Below are 16,612 nucleotides of genomic sequence, written 5' to 3'. Positions count from 1 at the left end.
TCCTAGCATTCGTTCCTACTGTACAAACTGGAATCAGTTTTGTGAATAGATCCCAGCAACAAAAGTGGATGCTCATAGATCGGTCCACAGTATAGCACTAGGAAATGCGATAGGGCACATCTGTTGCAGACATGTCTGAACTCTGAAGTGGGTGGATGCTGCAGGTCTGAATACGTGTGCTCTGATCTGGTCCTTGAAGAACAAAAGATTTATTTGTACGCATTAGCAAAGATGATAGTAATGGATACTGTAGTTTTGAATCCAAATCTGAAGATGAATCCAAAAGTAACATGATAGTAATGGATAGCTTTTTTTTAATTTTTTTTCGAAATTTTCTAGTCCCGGTTGGTAAAGACCTTGGATGACCCGGGACTAAATGATCCCTTTGTCTTGAATTTTTTTATCCCAGATAGTTTTTAGAGAGATTTGGCCCCTACCAACTGGGACTAAATCCAAAGTTTCTAGTAGTGTTGGAGCTCCTTTAGTACCAGTTGGGAGCTCCAACTGGTACTAAAGGTTACCCATTAGTACTAGGTGGAGACTCCACCCGGTACTAATATGCTTGAAGGTCTTTAGTACCAGATGGAGCTCCCAACCGGTAATAAAGGAGGTCACAGGGAGTGCTAGCGTTAGACCCGGTACTAATGCTCACATTAGTACCGGGCCTTATTGCAATCGGCACTAGTGTAGTGGACGAAAGGTCCATTCTCCAGTAGTGTTCATCTCACTGTATAACTATGAATCAAACAAGTTTTGCCACTAAAATTGGCAACAGCATGGTAATAGACGGAAAAAGTTTTACATACAAAATCAAAAATCAAAACTGTGACCGGCACGCAGTACTTTTGGGAAAATATATAGATGTTCAAACATTAAACAGTTTCTGGGCGCATCGCTATGGTTTCACCTAGAGATATTTGTAGCGATGTTAGTTTGAATCTCATTAGCTTGTGGCTCTGGCTATGATGGAGCGAGATCTCGACGACGCTCTATTTCCTATCGGCTTTCTAGCCAATGGTTTTTGCTATTTTATGGTGAATCGGCTTGGATAGCCGACGAGACACCCACGCTCATCAAGATACTGGAATCGGCTTCATAGCCGATACATTTATTCACCATGCTTTATTTTCCTGCATCATTATTACCACTGGTGCCATGATCACATCGGCCTGATTGGCCAGTTGCCTTGGACTTCAAAGGATTATTTTCACCTTGTCAGTTAAATGGTCAAACTGACTGGCACGCCCGCGCACACCACGCGCGTCGATCTACAGGACCTGCACCGGAGTGAAGCAAATCTCCCAGACCTTTCGTGTGTTAGTACGTAAAGGTCACCGCCCGATTTTTACGCCAGAGAGATGCAAGCTCTAGTCGGTGTTCAAATCGACGGTAGAGTCCCTCTGGGTGCTGGCAACGTGGCCTGGGATGTTCCATAGCAACTCCACATCCCGAACCACACGTTGGAGGTGGGGTCGGCCACATTCATTCTGTGGTTCGGCTCACCGGAGTTCCGGAACAGCGTGCTGGCAATGCGCACATTGCTGTCGGGAACACTGGAATTCGCCTAATGCCTTGGAACAGATGTGCCCGAGCCACGGCGGGCTCGCTGCGCTACAGAGCGCGCATCTGTCTTGAAGGCGTTCCAAGCCATGCTTGCCATCCGGAGACAGTAAAACAGCTCCTCAACCCACCTTCTTTCATAGATGAGATTGACTATGAGGTGGTTAGAGAGGTAGAAATGTCTTGCTTCAATCTGTGGGTCCGGATGTCTGATCCAAATGGTTTAGCAAAACAAGCAACACTTAAAATTGAAGAGCCGTATATTAGAGTTGGGCCATCTGGGTTACCGATCTTACGCAATGAAACTGCCAGAACTTTGGATTATGGAGTGTTCTTACATTTGGGCAGAGTGCTCGATTATGCTCCTCTACCTAACAGCCCGTCACACGCAAGCTACGAGAGCAACATCAGTGGCATTCCTGATGAAGAGACAGAAGAAGAATGGCCAGTGCGTCACTACTTTGCTTGGGTTCCTGGTGTTCCAGATGGTGAGCGCTTGCCCATTCAGGGTGGCCGAGTTCCGGCACATGCTCGCCTTGGGAGTCGCCGGGATCGTTCACCGCCGGGAGGTGGTGGAGCAGGAGGTTACGGTGGCCGTTCGAGAGGCGGCGGTGCTGGAGGTTCAGGGGGACGCTCATTCAAGCAGAGACCACCGGCAACGTGGCGGGAGGTCCCACGCAGTCAGGGTGGTGGTGGCCAACGGCACGGTGGTCGCCGGTGTGACTCCGGTGAGGAGAAGTTACTGCAAGATGTGCAGGTGTCCCCACGGATTGCTTTGCAGGATAGCACAGATGGAACAGTGCTAGCTGAGGCCATGTTTAGTTACCTCCCAACTCCCAACTTTGACACTATGCAAAAAGAAGATTCCCCATCACATCAAACTTGCGGTACATGCATGGAGTACTAAATGTAGGCGAAATTAAAAACTAATTGCACAGTTTTATTGTACTTTGCGAGACGAATCTTTTGAGCCTAATTAGTCAATATTTGGACAATAATTCATAAATACAAATGAAACGCTACAGTGTGCTACAGTGCTGGAACAGGAATTTTGCATCTCCCAAATTGACCAACTAAACAAGGTCTGAGAAGGGGAAAGAAGTGATGGCTTTTGCTTTTTTCCGAGTGACAGATGACAGCTTCCATACTGATGAATCACTGGCATTGAAGCAAGCTATGGACCCTATGTGGGATGAGGCAATGCTAGGGAGCAGGCAGCAGAAGGGAAGGCGCGCTGAACAATCAACGATGGGCGGCACAGTGCCCGCAGAGATGGAGTGCACTGTTGGCCATCGGATTGCAATCTATTGTCAGACCGAAGACCCAATGGTGGCAGAAGTGACCAAGACACTGCAGGCCAAGCAGAAGGGGACAAATGAAACCTAGAACAACCAAGAAGCAGCAGACACTGAAGCTAATGCAGTGGCTTCGAAAGAAGGAGAGCTTATCAGTGAGGGAGCCCTTTCCGGACGAGCTACAGGAAACGGAGATTCAGGCATTGTTTAGTTGCCAAAGTTTGGAGGTGTCAAATTACTGTTACAGCACTGTAGCACACTGCAGCGTTTCGTTTGTATTTGTGAATTATTGTCCAAATATTGACTAATTAGGCTTAAAAGATTCATCTCGCAAAGTACAACAAAACTGTGCAATTAGTTTTTAATTTCGTCTACATTTAGTACTCCATGCATGTACCGCAAATTTGATGTGATGGAGAATCTTCTTTTTGCATAGTGCCAAAGTTGGGAGTTGGGGGTGAACTAAACAAGAGTCAGCAATTTCAGCCGTTTCAGCACAAGAAACACGCCAGGCCGAGTAGATCTCAGATATGTTTAAGGTTAGAGAAAAGGGTCATCTGGCTAATAATGAGGACAGGAATGATGACCCAATGTAGGAGAACAGATGAATGCTCTGAGCCAAAATATGCAGCAGGACAGCATCCCAGTTCAGAGGAAACTCACATTTGCAAAGAAGCTGTCAGATCCTATATTACCCTCCACCAGACCACAGCAGGCACCAGAGACCACCCCATCATCCAGGAAAAGCGCTAGAATTGCAAATAAAGGCAAGACCACATTAACCATGGAGGAGCAGGCAACTGCACTTTTGATGAAGAAAACTGGATTTCTCAAGGGAAACAAAGCACCTGATTCGGCTACTCAGCTCAAGTTCAGTACACAATTTGTCTTCAACCTCCTGCACGGACAGGAGTCACGCGCTGCTCGCGTGAGTGCGCACTACCGCGGCGGGGAGCTGGTGCGGCGAGGCTCCATAACCTTCCCCGCGTGCAAGGACGAGGCTGCCCCTGCCGGCTACCAAGCCCCGCAAGCTCAGCCGTCCGATGCGCCGCAAAACACCTGGAGGCCGAAACCCTAGCATCCACGGCCACCGGCAATCTTGGTCCTCCACCGCCTCCGCTGGGCTATAAAATGGGGCATGGGGGTCGCCCTCAGGCCATCCTCAAGTCCCGGGCTTTGCCCGTTCCCAGATACGGAGTGTTGAGGGCCGGGTTGAGAGGGTGCCGGGGGTAGAGGGGTGGAGGAGGAGGGGTGTTCCGCCGGGAAGGAGGAGGCGCCGTCCGAGGGAGCTGCTCGTGGGGAAGAAGAAGCCGTCCGAGGGAGCCGTCCGCGAGGAGGAGCCGCCGCCGGAAGCTGTTCGCCGGAGAAGAAGCGCCGCCGTGAAGAGCATCGCCGCTGGCTACCTCGTCTACACCACCGCTGCCCTTCTTCCTCTCCAGCTAGCCGGTGAGCCGCCCAAGCAGCCTCCTTTTTACCTTCTGCCGTTAGCTTAGATCATTTTAAGCCTGCCTAGCCCTGGACCGAGCCGCCGTCTACCGCTGAGCTCGCTCGCTGCTCTTGCGCTGCGCCTGTGCCCTGCGCCGCCGCTCCGCAACCTGCTCGCTCCAGCGCGCTTCGCCTCGCTTCGCACCGCGCGCGCGCTCGCGACGCCGGCGCTCGCCGCAGAGCGCGGTCACCGCGGCCACGCATCGCGACGCCGTGCGCGGTCACCGCCGCTCCACGCTGCGACGCCGCGCGCCGTTCGCGCCCACGCGCTCGCCGCAGCCGCGCCGTCCGCGCCCACCGCTCGCCACGGCGCGCCATGCCGCGCCATGGCGCGTCAGCGATCGCCGCCGCCGCCACAGGCCACGTGGCAGGTGGGGGCCCGCATGTGGGGCCGCAGCGGGGCCCAGCTATGGGGCCCACCGTTGATCAGTGGGGCCACGCGTTGACCGTTGGTTCAGTCAACACGTGGATCAACCACAACCCGCCACGTGTCACCCCCCTAATTTCCCTTTTAAATGTTAAATAAATGTTTACTAAATCATTTAAACTTCTAAAATTCATAACTAATTCACCGTAGCTCAGAAAAATATGAATCTAGTTGCGTTAAATTCGTAAAATGAATTTAACATCGAGCCTGTTCTGTTTGTAGCTAGTTTGGATTTATTTGGATCTTCCAAATTATGTTTATTGGAGTTTTTGCCTAGATGTACTGTCGAGTTATTTACGTTTCGCTGTATATTGTTCTGTCAGACGCGAACTTCGACCGAGGACGACCTGCACGATCGAGGAGGACGCGAACAACTTCGAACGAGGTGCTATGTCACTCCCAAACATATAGATCGTATCCATGCTTAGTTGCTAGCACTTTACTATTGCTCGCTTGATTGGTGGATTGCATAACCAATGTTTTATCCATGCCTTGATAATTGTTATATGGTCTTTCTATTTCTCTTTCTCTGTGTTGTACTAGAATCGTGCCCGTGCGTTGCTACGGGCAAAAACAAATTACCTTCGTAAGCATCATTTTCATCATATGAAATATTTGACATGTCATAAAGAAAGCATTCACTTTGCCTTAACATAAATTGTAGTTTGTATAAAGACAGGAGCTTATAAGGATCACATTTCAAATATAATTTACTACCAACACAACATTCACAGTAATACTTAACTTAGCAAATCACAGCTCTGCTGAAAAAAGTAACTGCAAGATAGCATAGTGTGTACATATACAAATTCCATCAATTACCAAACTTGCTAAAAGTTGAGGAAAATGTGTACATATCAACAAAAGTGTGTATTCCCACGGTGAACAATATGAAATTTTGCAAACAATTGAAACATGAATTTTAACATCTAATTTTGTAAGATAACATGGATTTTGACATCTAATTTTATCTTAGCAGTTCACCTGAGCTGAATTACAATGCTCCATCCCCAGTGAATTGAGCATTTGATGTTGGTACATGAAAACTTAAATATGTCAGCAAATCTTTTTGCAGTCAAAGCAAGAGGAGTTGAGCTGAGTTGTATCATTTATAATAATCAAATAAAGACCATCAGAACTGCAACTATTTTTATAATAATAAAAACTTCAGTAATCATCATTGCATTTGCAGCTATTCGGCCAAGTTAGATACTTGAAAACTTTATCTGAAAATCACAGAGCATTTACTGCTTTACCAGGATTCTTTTTTACTGGCAGTGGATCATTGACCATTTTAAGAGAGCCTTGTTACATGCCTACAAAGACATTGGAGTACTTAGAAATATCAAGAGACATAAATAACCATTGTTTCCGCTTTGCAACATAACAAGACATGACACAGATGAATCTGCAAGCTCTCATGGTTTTACAATATAGATAAAGTATAAGCTATTTCAGATATCTGGCATAGTGCAATTACTACTAATGTTATCTGTCACAGTTCTGACCTGTTGTTATAAGCTTCAAGACCCAATATTAGGAATTTTTTTAATGCACAGTCATCTCCTGCTGTGTAGAACCACTAAAAAAAGCCCCATAAAAGCTAAACACGAAGTACTTGCCCAGTGTCTTTACTTGCTTCCTGAAATGTATCATTAAAATTGTAAGTGGAATTGTTCAACATGAACCAGGTGCTGAGAACTATTTTTTCGCAAGCTGAAAGTTGCCAAAAGTAGAATGGTGTCTGAGGACCTATGTGCGTCAGAGATGTGTATTATCAAAAACCTCTTTAACCTAAAATTTAATTAACAACAGGAACACTTCCATGTGTTAGATGGCATGATATGAAATGGATAGATGTCAGACTTAAATGTGAGAACTATGGATTAGGAGCGATAAATTTCAAAAAGGCAAGCGGAAAATGCATCAACCTGCGCGGCTAAATCCCGTGTAGGAAGCACAACCAGAGCTCGCAAGCACCTTACTGTCCGGGTAGAGAGGATTTGCACAATAGGTAGGGCATAAGCAAGAATTTTTCCAGATCCAATCGTTTCCACCCAAGCTGCTTCTTGAACAGGGAAAAATGATTCGATTCCCATTCTCTGCACAGCCTCTGCCAGTCTATAATGATAAACATACACACATCAGATTGCTGTAACACCCAAAGAACACATGCATGCCCATCTCAACATGGTCTCCTTGCCTATCAACAAATGAGCCAACCTTGGCGCCAATAAATGGCCAGCACTCATAAATCAACCTTATCAGGAGATTTCACCCAAGCATCTGAACCCTAGTCACCTCCTAATCACCAACATCTCAAATAACGTACATTAACCAGGAAAACAATTTTTAAATATGCATGCTTATAGTAAACAAAACCTAGCAGAGGACCCAGACGATAAAGATTCTACTTTTTTTTTTCTTCCATCCAACCTCTGTAGAACCTAGATAGACAAAGAAGCCTAAAATTATCCTTGATTGAGTATATACCCCTTGATTGTTATATAACTCTTTGAATTTCTACTATTACTACCTTCTTTCACTCTGACTTGCTAACTACTGTTACCAATGTGTTTTAGATGTCAACGGACGACTGGCGTACATTCGAGGGTAGTGGACTACACTACGGGGGCTTCTGCACTCTCCTTCGCGAGTGCTTGGAGCGCGCCAGAGTTCGCACTTTCTGCGTGCTCTACGAGGGCCGCAAGCGTGGGAGTGGAGACTCTGTGCCCACGGAGGTGCGGCTGACCGTGCCGGCTGATCCCTGTGTGCCCGAGTTCAAGCAGGTGGTGGTCTTCGCCTTCGAGCTCTCAGTCGCAGAAGCACACCAGACAGCAGCAAGGAGAGATGTGCGCGAGGTTCATGCTCAGCTTCGGGATCGCTTGGCTCGCACCCCGTACCGCTTCCTGCCTCGGGGGTGCCGCGGCCCAGGAGACCTTGAGCGTGAGGCTCAGGAGTTCCACCACGACGCCTTCGAGGAGTCCGACGAGAGGCTCCGAGTAGCTGCCCGCTGCATCCACGCCCAGGATCTCACTCTCTGCCACTACGTGCGCGAGATGGAGGTCCTACGCAAGGGATGGGATAACAGCATTGGGCACAACGCCATGTTGGAGGGACAGCTGGAGGGGCTTTCTTGCTGCCTAGAGCGGTTGGATCAGACTAACTGCCGTCTGCGGGATGAGAGCAATGCCGCTCCAGACGCGTTCAAAGATGCTGAGAAGATCGCCATGCTTGAGGCCAAGATCGTTCAAATGGAGGAGGCTCTACACCTCAGGAACAAGTTGATTGATAAGAAGAGTGCTCAGCTCAGGGACAAGGATGAGTTGGTGGGAAACTTGAACACCGTGCTTGCTACCAAGGATGGGGCCATCAGCCAGCTCCACCACAGACTCCACCGCAACTACGACAACATCGTACACCTCAGCTCCCGATGCTACAGAGACAGGGACATGGTTGAGAGGTTGCAGGCAGCTTGGGAGCATTCGGACCGCAGGCGGAGGATGTAGCTAGAGGAGTTGAGCGCTTGGATTCCCGTCAAGTACAGGAAGGAGCCTTGGGAGGAGACTCCACCTGCTCTACGAGGGCGGCAAGCGTGGGAGTGGAGACTCTGTGCCCACGGAGGTGCGGCTGACCGTGCCGGCTGATCCCTGTGTGCCCGAGTTCGAGCAGGTGGTGGTCTTCGCCTTCGAGCTCTCAGTCGCAGAAGCACACCAGACACCAGCAAGGAGAGCTGTGCGCGAGGTTCATGGTCAGCTCCGGGATCACTTGGCTCACACCCCATACCGCTTCCTGCCTCGGGGGTGCCGCGGCCCAGGAGACCTTGAGCGTGAGGCTCAGGAGTTCCACCACGACGATTTCGAGGAGTCCGACGAGAGGCTCCGAGTAGCTGCCCGCTGCATCCACGCCCAGGATCTCACTCTGTGCCACTACGAGCGTGAGATGGAGGTCCTACGCAGGGGATGGGATAACAGCATTGGGCACAACGCCATGTTGGAGGGACAGCTGGAGGGGCTTTCTCGCTACCTAGAGCGGTTGGATCAGACTAACTGCCGTCTGCGGGACGAGATCAATGCCGCTCCTGACGCGTTCAAGGATGCAGAGAAGATCGCCATGCTTGAGGCCAAGATCGTTCAGATGGAGGAGGCTCTACACCTCAGGGACAAGTTGATTGATAAAAAGAATGCTCCGCTCAGGGACAAGGATGAGTTGGTGGGAAACTTGAACACCGTGCTTGCTACCAAGGATGGGGCCATCAGCCAGCTCCACCACAGACTCCACCGCAACTACGACAACATCGTCCACCTCAGCTCCCGATGCTACAGAGACAGGGACATGGTTGAGAGGTTGCAGGCAGCTTGGGAGCGTTCGGACTGCAGGCGAAGGATGGAGCTAGAGGAGTTGAGCACTTGGATTCCCGTCAAGTACAGAAAGGAGCCTTGGGAGGAGACCTTCGCACTACCGGTGTCCCTGCTGTACGTAGACGAGTTGTGCCCACCAGCCAGGGTCGCGACAGAGGAGATGACTCGGGCTCTCACCATACTACAGCAGCTCTACGGAGATGGCCCATTGGAGTTACCTGTCGACTCTAATGGTGAGTCGTCGGGACTGTGGAGGATGAGGATTTTCCACTCTCCGACTGAGGAGTCGCTTCAGCTATGACATTAGATGAGTTAGTCCTACCATGAGGTCTTAGCCTAGTGTTGGGGGGAAATATTAACGACCTCCTAATACCGTTTAAAGCGACAGTCATGAAGGCCCAGGCCGGCCTGTGGTAACTACGATTACATCCAACCCAGTGAAGGCAGAGAACATCCCACTCCGTCTCACCCGACCTAGGGCCCCGGGGTCGGACAATCCCGACCCCTCGATGGAGGGACTCCGCCTCGCCCGACCGCGGTCCCAGGGTCGGGAGCGCCCGACCCCTCGCCGCGGGGTTCCGCCTCGCTCGACCGCGGTCCCAGGGTCGTGAGCCCCCGACCCCTCACCGCAAGGTTCCGCCTCGCCCGATCTAGGGAACCGGGGTCGGGAGCGCCCGACCCCCGCCACAGAAACTCCGCCTCGCCCGTGTTGGAGGTATGCCCTAGAGGCAATCATAGAGATGATGATATTCCATTTGTATCCATGATTTGTATATTGTGTTCATTGAATATCCATTAAAGGCTACTTGAATTGATTTGCAATTATGTGAATTGTATGTGAAACTCTTTACTTGTATGGTTATTCTAAAGTTGTCCCTAGTCGGAGTTCATGTGAGGACACACATGAATATTAGACTAGCACATGTATTAGTTGATGACTATGTTTCACAAGTCATGGACATGGAGATGTTGAACTAATAATGTGGACACATGTGGAGACATGTGTTAGGACTGACCCAACACGAGAAGTAGTTCTCTCTTTAAACAACATATACGCTTTGTCCTTAGACCTGAGATTGTCGCATGTATTCTAGATATGGATCGACCTACTTAGGGGCTATCAAACGCTACGCCATAACAGGGTAGTTATAAAGGTAGCTTTCGGGTTTGTCAAGAAGCATGCTATGAGACATGGTCAATCAAGATGGGATTTGCCCCTCTCTGATTGAGAGTGATATTTCTGGGCCCCTCGAGTGATCGGATCCGAAAATACATGGCCATGCTACGTACGGTTAAGAGTTAACCTACAAAGGGATTCCGAATCACAGGATCGAGAAAGAGCGGTCGGCTTGAAGCTAGACCAAATATCGTGAGGCAAAGGGAATAGCATGTATATTATGTTGTGATGGTTCATCTGATATGATCTTCGTGTGCGTATAGGAGTTGACACGTCTTGCTAGAGGCCGCTACCGACTATTGGGCCGAGTAGGAGTACTCGGGCCATGTCTATACGTATCCGAATCCATAGGGTCACACACTTAAGGGGCTGGAAGCCCAATTCGGATCTGATCCGAGTTGGATTAGGTTTAGGAGTACTAATGGGCCTCGGATCCAGAGGCCCATCAGGAACCTCTATAAATAGAGGGGTGGGGGCGCCCTAGGGTTGACACCTTTTTGGCGAAACACACCTGCCGCGCCTCCCACGCCCTCGCCTGTTGCAACTCGCGGATCTAGCAATCCGGCTTGCGACGCTTCCTCCCTGCACGTGTGGATACCTTGGAGGTGTTGCGCCTGCAGCACTTGGACGAGCCATCGACGAGCCGCCGACGAGCCACGACGAGCCGACGACGAGCCGCGGCACCGGAGGCGATCTTGCTACATGTGGACGATCTGCTGAGGAGCTGCTGGACGTGATCGACTACGTACAACTATGTTGATCGACTACGTATGACTACGTGATCGTCTTCACTGCATCGACGCATATCTACATCTTCCGCACCAGTAGTGCGTCGAGTGGTAATCCCGTGATCCTTATACGGCAGTTATTCCTGGTTTTACGCGGTAGAAATTTTGATTTGCGCTAGTGTAGCCTACCTCGTATCCCGACAGTGGTATCAGAGCCGTAGCTGCTTAGTTTTGGATTCGGGATGTGTGCATATGGAGATATGCGAGTTTTCCGTTTGATCTATGTCCTGGTTTCGTGCCCTTGCTGCAATGGTAGTGTAACGACATACTCCTACCGGTCGGTTTCCGCCATCGGAGTTAAGTGATACACGTAAATCCAGTTGCAGTGAGCGAAGATCAATATGATTGGTCGAATCGAAATCCAGGGTCATACGCCAGGCGCATTAGATGTGCAACAGTAGATGGGATCTACTGCCGGGGTCGGGATTTTTGCCGTTTGCGTATGCTTCGGTAAATCAGCCGTAACTTTTCGGTACGATCTCGGATTGGGGCGATTTTTATATGAAAATTGATCTACAGAAAAAGTTACGGTCGGTTTTCGGCGAGATTAGATTTCCCAAATTCGGCTTGGAAGATGGAGTTTCGGGCCTCCGAAGTTTGGAACGTTAGGACGCCTAACTCTGTTTTGCAGGATGTATGTATGTATCTTGTGATCAGTATGGCCCTCTTGTGTATGTGATGCATGTGTGTAACTCATTCGTGACCTACGTGTCGTGCGTACGGCAACACGGCAGGAGCCATATGTGTTGTCACTTTATTGTATTTAATGGTCTGCGTACCAATCTGTGATGATCCAAGCAACTATGTAATCTTCATTACTAGATTCTTTACTAGCTATTAGGCGTAATAGCATGCTCTAGTTCTTGGAGGACTCATCACCAGGAGGATGGCGCACATGGAACATGGAGATGGAGATCACCATGGTGAACAGGTTCTATGGAGATGGAGATCACCATATGTAAACGGGCCATACTGTGTCACAACTGTGTGAATGCTATTCTGTTTATGTTTTACTTTCTGCATGCTGTGATGTTAGAAGTAGAACAATCCCTCACAAAGTTTAAGTTAGTATGCCCTCCCAACTAAAACTTGCACCGTCCCATGTCTTGTCAATTAGTGGTGGGTCTATGAAATTAGGGTGCCACTAGTTTTCCTTGACTAGACGGGTTTGTGTCGGACACTTACACGCATAAGGGTTGGTTTGCTTAACAAGGTTATCTTAACGGTTAAGGTCCTTGGGGCATAAAGGTTGGGCGCCGAGACATAGAGATGTCACCCAACAACAGGAGTCATATGTGATATGATTAGCAAAAGTTGCTTACCGATCTACCTCGTTTGCTAGCGGTGATGCTAAAGCTCACTAGTGGACTTGTTAGTTGTGGATCCTGAATCACTAAGTTTCAATAGAGGGATATTGATTTTAGTGGGAGTAGATTCTGTTAAAATAGTTTAATGTAATTTGCTCCATCATGGATACGTTTGTCTTAGTGTATTTTGCATTACTTTTGTTGTAGATTAAATGGCACCTAGCAACACCACCACATCGTTTGCTTTGCGTTCGGTCCTTGAGAAGGACAAGTTGAATGGAACAAACTACTCGGATTGGATCCGTAACCTGAGAATTGTTCTCAGGGCTGAGAATTGTTCTCAGGGCTGAGAAAAAGGAAGATGTTCTAGACACCCCACTACCACCAGTACCTGCTGATGATGCATCTGCTGCCGTTAAGGCTGCTTACAAGAAGGCATTTGATGCTAATCTTGAGGTAAGCTGCCTTATGCTTGCTTGCATGGAGCCCGAGCTGCAGATGCAGTTCGAAACAAATCATGAGGCACACGATATGATCGTGGCGCTCAAGGACATGTTCCAGACACAGGCTAGGACCGAAAGGTTCAATGTGTCCAAAGCCTTTCTGGAGTGCAAGTTAGCAGAAGGCGCAGCAGTAGGACCACATGTAATCAAGATGGTTGGTTACACTCAGCGATTGGAGAAGCTGGGCTTCCCAATGGGCAAAGAGTTGGCCACTGACTTCATTCTTTCATCTCTTCCGCCTAGCTATGGGAACATCATCTCGAACTACCATATGCATGGGATGGAGAAGGGTCTGAATGAAATGTGTGGTATGCTCAAGACAGCAGAGGTAGACATTAAGAAAAGCGCTAGTACCAGCCATGTGATGGCTGTACAGAACAAGCCTACCTTTAAGAAGAAGGGCAATTCTTGGAAGAAGAAGGGCAAGGCTGGAGTGTCCAAGCCAAACCCAGCGCCCAAGGCTAAAGCTGGACCTGCTCCAGATAAAGAGTGCTTTTACTGTCATGAACTTGGTCACTGGAAGAGAAACTGCAAGCAACACCTAGCTTCGTTGAAGAACGGCGGAAGTAAGAGTACTTCTACCTCAGGTACGCTTGTTGTTAATGTTATAGACAACATATTTCTCGCTGATACAATTATTAATTCTTGGGTATTTGATACCGGATCAGTTGCTCATATTTGCAATTCGATGCAGGGAATGATAAGAAGTAGAAGCGTGGAAAGAGGAGAAGTTGATTTCCGCGTGGGCAATAATGCAAGAGTTGCTGCTTTGACCGTCGGGACGATGCAACTCCACCTCCCGTCAGGATTTATTATGGAGTTGAATAATTGTTATTTTGTTCCTAGTTTAAGTCGAAACATTTTGTCTCCTTCATGCTTGATGAAGGATGGTTATTCATTTGCGAGTGAAAACAATGGTTGTGTGATCTCTAAGAATAATATGTTTATGGCTTTTGCACCCATTGTGAATGGATTGTTTGTTTTAAATCTTGATGGTTCACCTGTCTATAATGTAAGTGCTAAAAGGCCTCGGCCTAATGATTTGAGTCCTACCTACTTGTGGCATTGTCGTTTGGGTCATATAAGTGAAAAGCGCATGAAGAAGCTCCATTCTGATGGACTTCTAACCTCGTTTGATTTTGAATCATACGAGACATGTGAGGCTTGCTTGCTAGGCAAGATGACCAAGACGCCTTTCACAGGATTTCCTGAGAGAGCAGTAGACTTGTTGGAACTCGTACATAGTGATGTATGCGGACCAATGAGCACGACGGCTAGAGGAGGATTCCAATACTTCATAACTTTCACTGATGATTTTAGTAGATATGGCTATGTCTACTTGATGAGGCACAAGTCTGAAACCTTTGAAAAGTTCAAGGAATTTCAGAATGAAGTTGAAAATCAGCGTGGCAAGAAAATTAAGGCCTTACGATCTGATCGTGGAGGCGAGTATTTGAGCCACGAGTTTAGCAATCATCTAAAGAGTTGCGGAATTGTTCCACAACTTACGCCGCCTGGAACACCTCAGAGAAACGGTGTGTCCGAGCGACGTAATCGAACTTTGTTAGACATGGTTCGATCAATGATGAGCCAGTCGGACCTACCGTTGTCATTTTGGGGATACGCTCTAGAAACAACAGTTTTCACACTTAATAGGGTACCATCTAAATCCGTAGTTAAGACACCATATGAGATATGGACTGGAAAGGTTCCCAGTTTGTCTTTTCTAAAGATTTGGGGATGTGAAGTGTTTGTCAAGCGACTTCAGTCGGACAAGATCACACCCAAGTCGGATAAGTGCATTTTCGTGGGATATCCAAAGGAAACTTTGGGATATTATTTACAACCGATCAGAAGGCAAAGTGTTTGTCGCTCGGAACGGGGTTTTCCTAGAGAAAGAGTTTCTCAAAGGAGAAAAGAGTGGAAAGACAGTGCATCTTGAAGAAGTTCAAGATGAGCCGATCGGGCAAGAATCAATGAGTGATGCTAACGTAGCAGATCAAGTTGAGATACCCATGGCAAGAGAAGCACCGCCACAACCACGAAGGTCGGCAAGGCTCCGCGAAATGCGGGAAATATTATTGTTGGACAATGATGAGCCTGCGACATATGCAGAAGCAATGATGGACCCAGACTCCGAAAAATGGCAGAGTGCCATGCAATCCGAAATAGAGTCCATGGGAGACAATCAAGTTTGGAACTTGGTTGACCCGCCTGATGGTGTTAAAGCCATAGAGTGCAAGTGGATCTATAAGAAGAAAAAGGACATGGATGGAAATGTTCACATCTAAAAAGCATGACTTGTCGCAAAAGGTTTTCGACAAGTTCAAGGAGTTGACTACGATGAGACCTTCTCGCCCGTAGTGATGCTTAAGTCCATTCGGATTATTCTAGCTATAGCTGCATATTTCGATTATGAGATATGGCAGATGGATGTCAAGACACCTTTCCTGAATGGAAACCTAGCTGAGGATGTGTATATGATACAGCCCGAGGGTTTTGTCGATCCGAAAAATGCTGGAAAGGTATGCAAGCTTCAGAGATCCATTTATGGATTGAAGCAAGCATCTAGGAGTTGGAACATTCATTTTGATGAAGTGGTCAAAGGGTTTGACTTCACCAAGAACGAAGAAGAGTCTTGTGTTTACAAGAAGGTTAGTGGGAGCTCTGTAGTATTTCTAATCTTATATGTGGATGACATATTACTGATTGAAAATAACATTCCTATGCTTGAGTCCGTAAAGACTTCACTGAAAAATAGTTTTTCGATGAAGGACTTAGGGGAAGCGGCATATATTCTGGGCATTAAGATCTATAGAGATAGGTCGAGAAGGCTTATAGGTTTAAGCCAAGATACTTACATTGATAAAGTGTTGAAGCGGTTCAGCATGGAAGAGGCAAAGAAAGGGTTCTTGCCTATGTCAGATGGCATACATCTCAGCAAGACTCAGTGTCCTTCGACTGCTGATGAGCGGGATCGCATGAGTAGAGTGCCATATGCCTCGGCTATTGGATCTATCATGTATGCAATGATAAGTACTCGCCCAGATGTTTCATATGCGCTAAGCATGACAAGCAGACACCAATCTGATCCAGGTGAGAGTCACTGGACAGCGGTGAAAAACATTCTTAAGTACTTGAGAAGGACTAAAGATATGTTCCTCGTCTATGGAGGTGAGGAGGAGCTCGTTGTAACAGGTTACACCGATGCTAGTTTCCAATCCGACAGAGATGATTCAAAGTCACAATCAGGATTTGTGTTCACACTGAATGGTGGTGCTGTTAGTTGGAAGAGTTTCAAGCAGGAGACGGTGGCCGATTCTACGACAGAAGCCGAGTACATCGCGGCTTCGGAAGCCGCGAAGGAAGGTGTTTGGATAAGGAATTTCCTCATTGAGCTTGGTGTGTTCCCGAATGCGTCCAGCCCATTGAATCTCTACTGTGATAACAATGGGGCAATTGCGCAAGCAAAGGAGCCAAGGAATCACCAGAAGAACAAACACGTAATGCGGCGATTCCATCTCATTCGAGACTTCGTTAACCGGGGTGAGATCAAGATATGCAAAATACACACGGATCTGAACATTTCTGATCCGTTGACAAAACCACTCCCGCAGGCTAAGCATGATGCGCATGTAAGAGCTATGGGTATTAGGTACCTTCTAGATTGACTCTAGTGCAAGTGGGAGACTGTTGGAGGTATGCCCTA

The sequence above is a fragment of the Setaria italica genome, chromosome I (assembly GCF_000263155.2).
Source record: "Setaria italica strain Yugu1 chromosome I, Setaria_italica_v2.0, whole genome shotgun sequence".
NCBI lineage: Eukaryota > Viridiplantae > Streptophyta > Magnoliopsida > Poales > Poaceae > Setaria > Setaria italica.
This window is presented reverse-complemented; position numbering follows the sequence as displayed.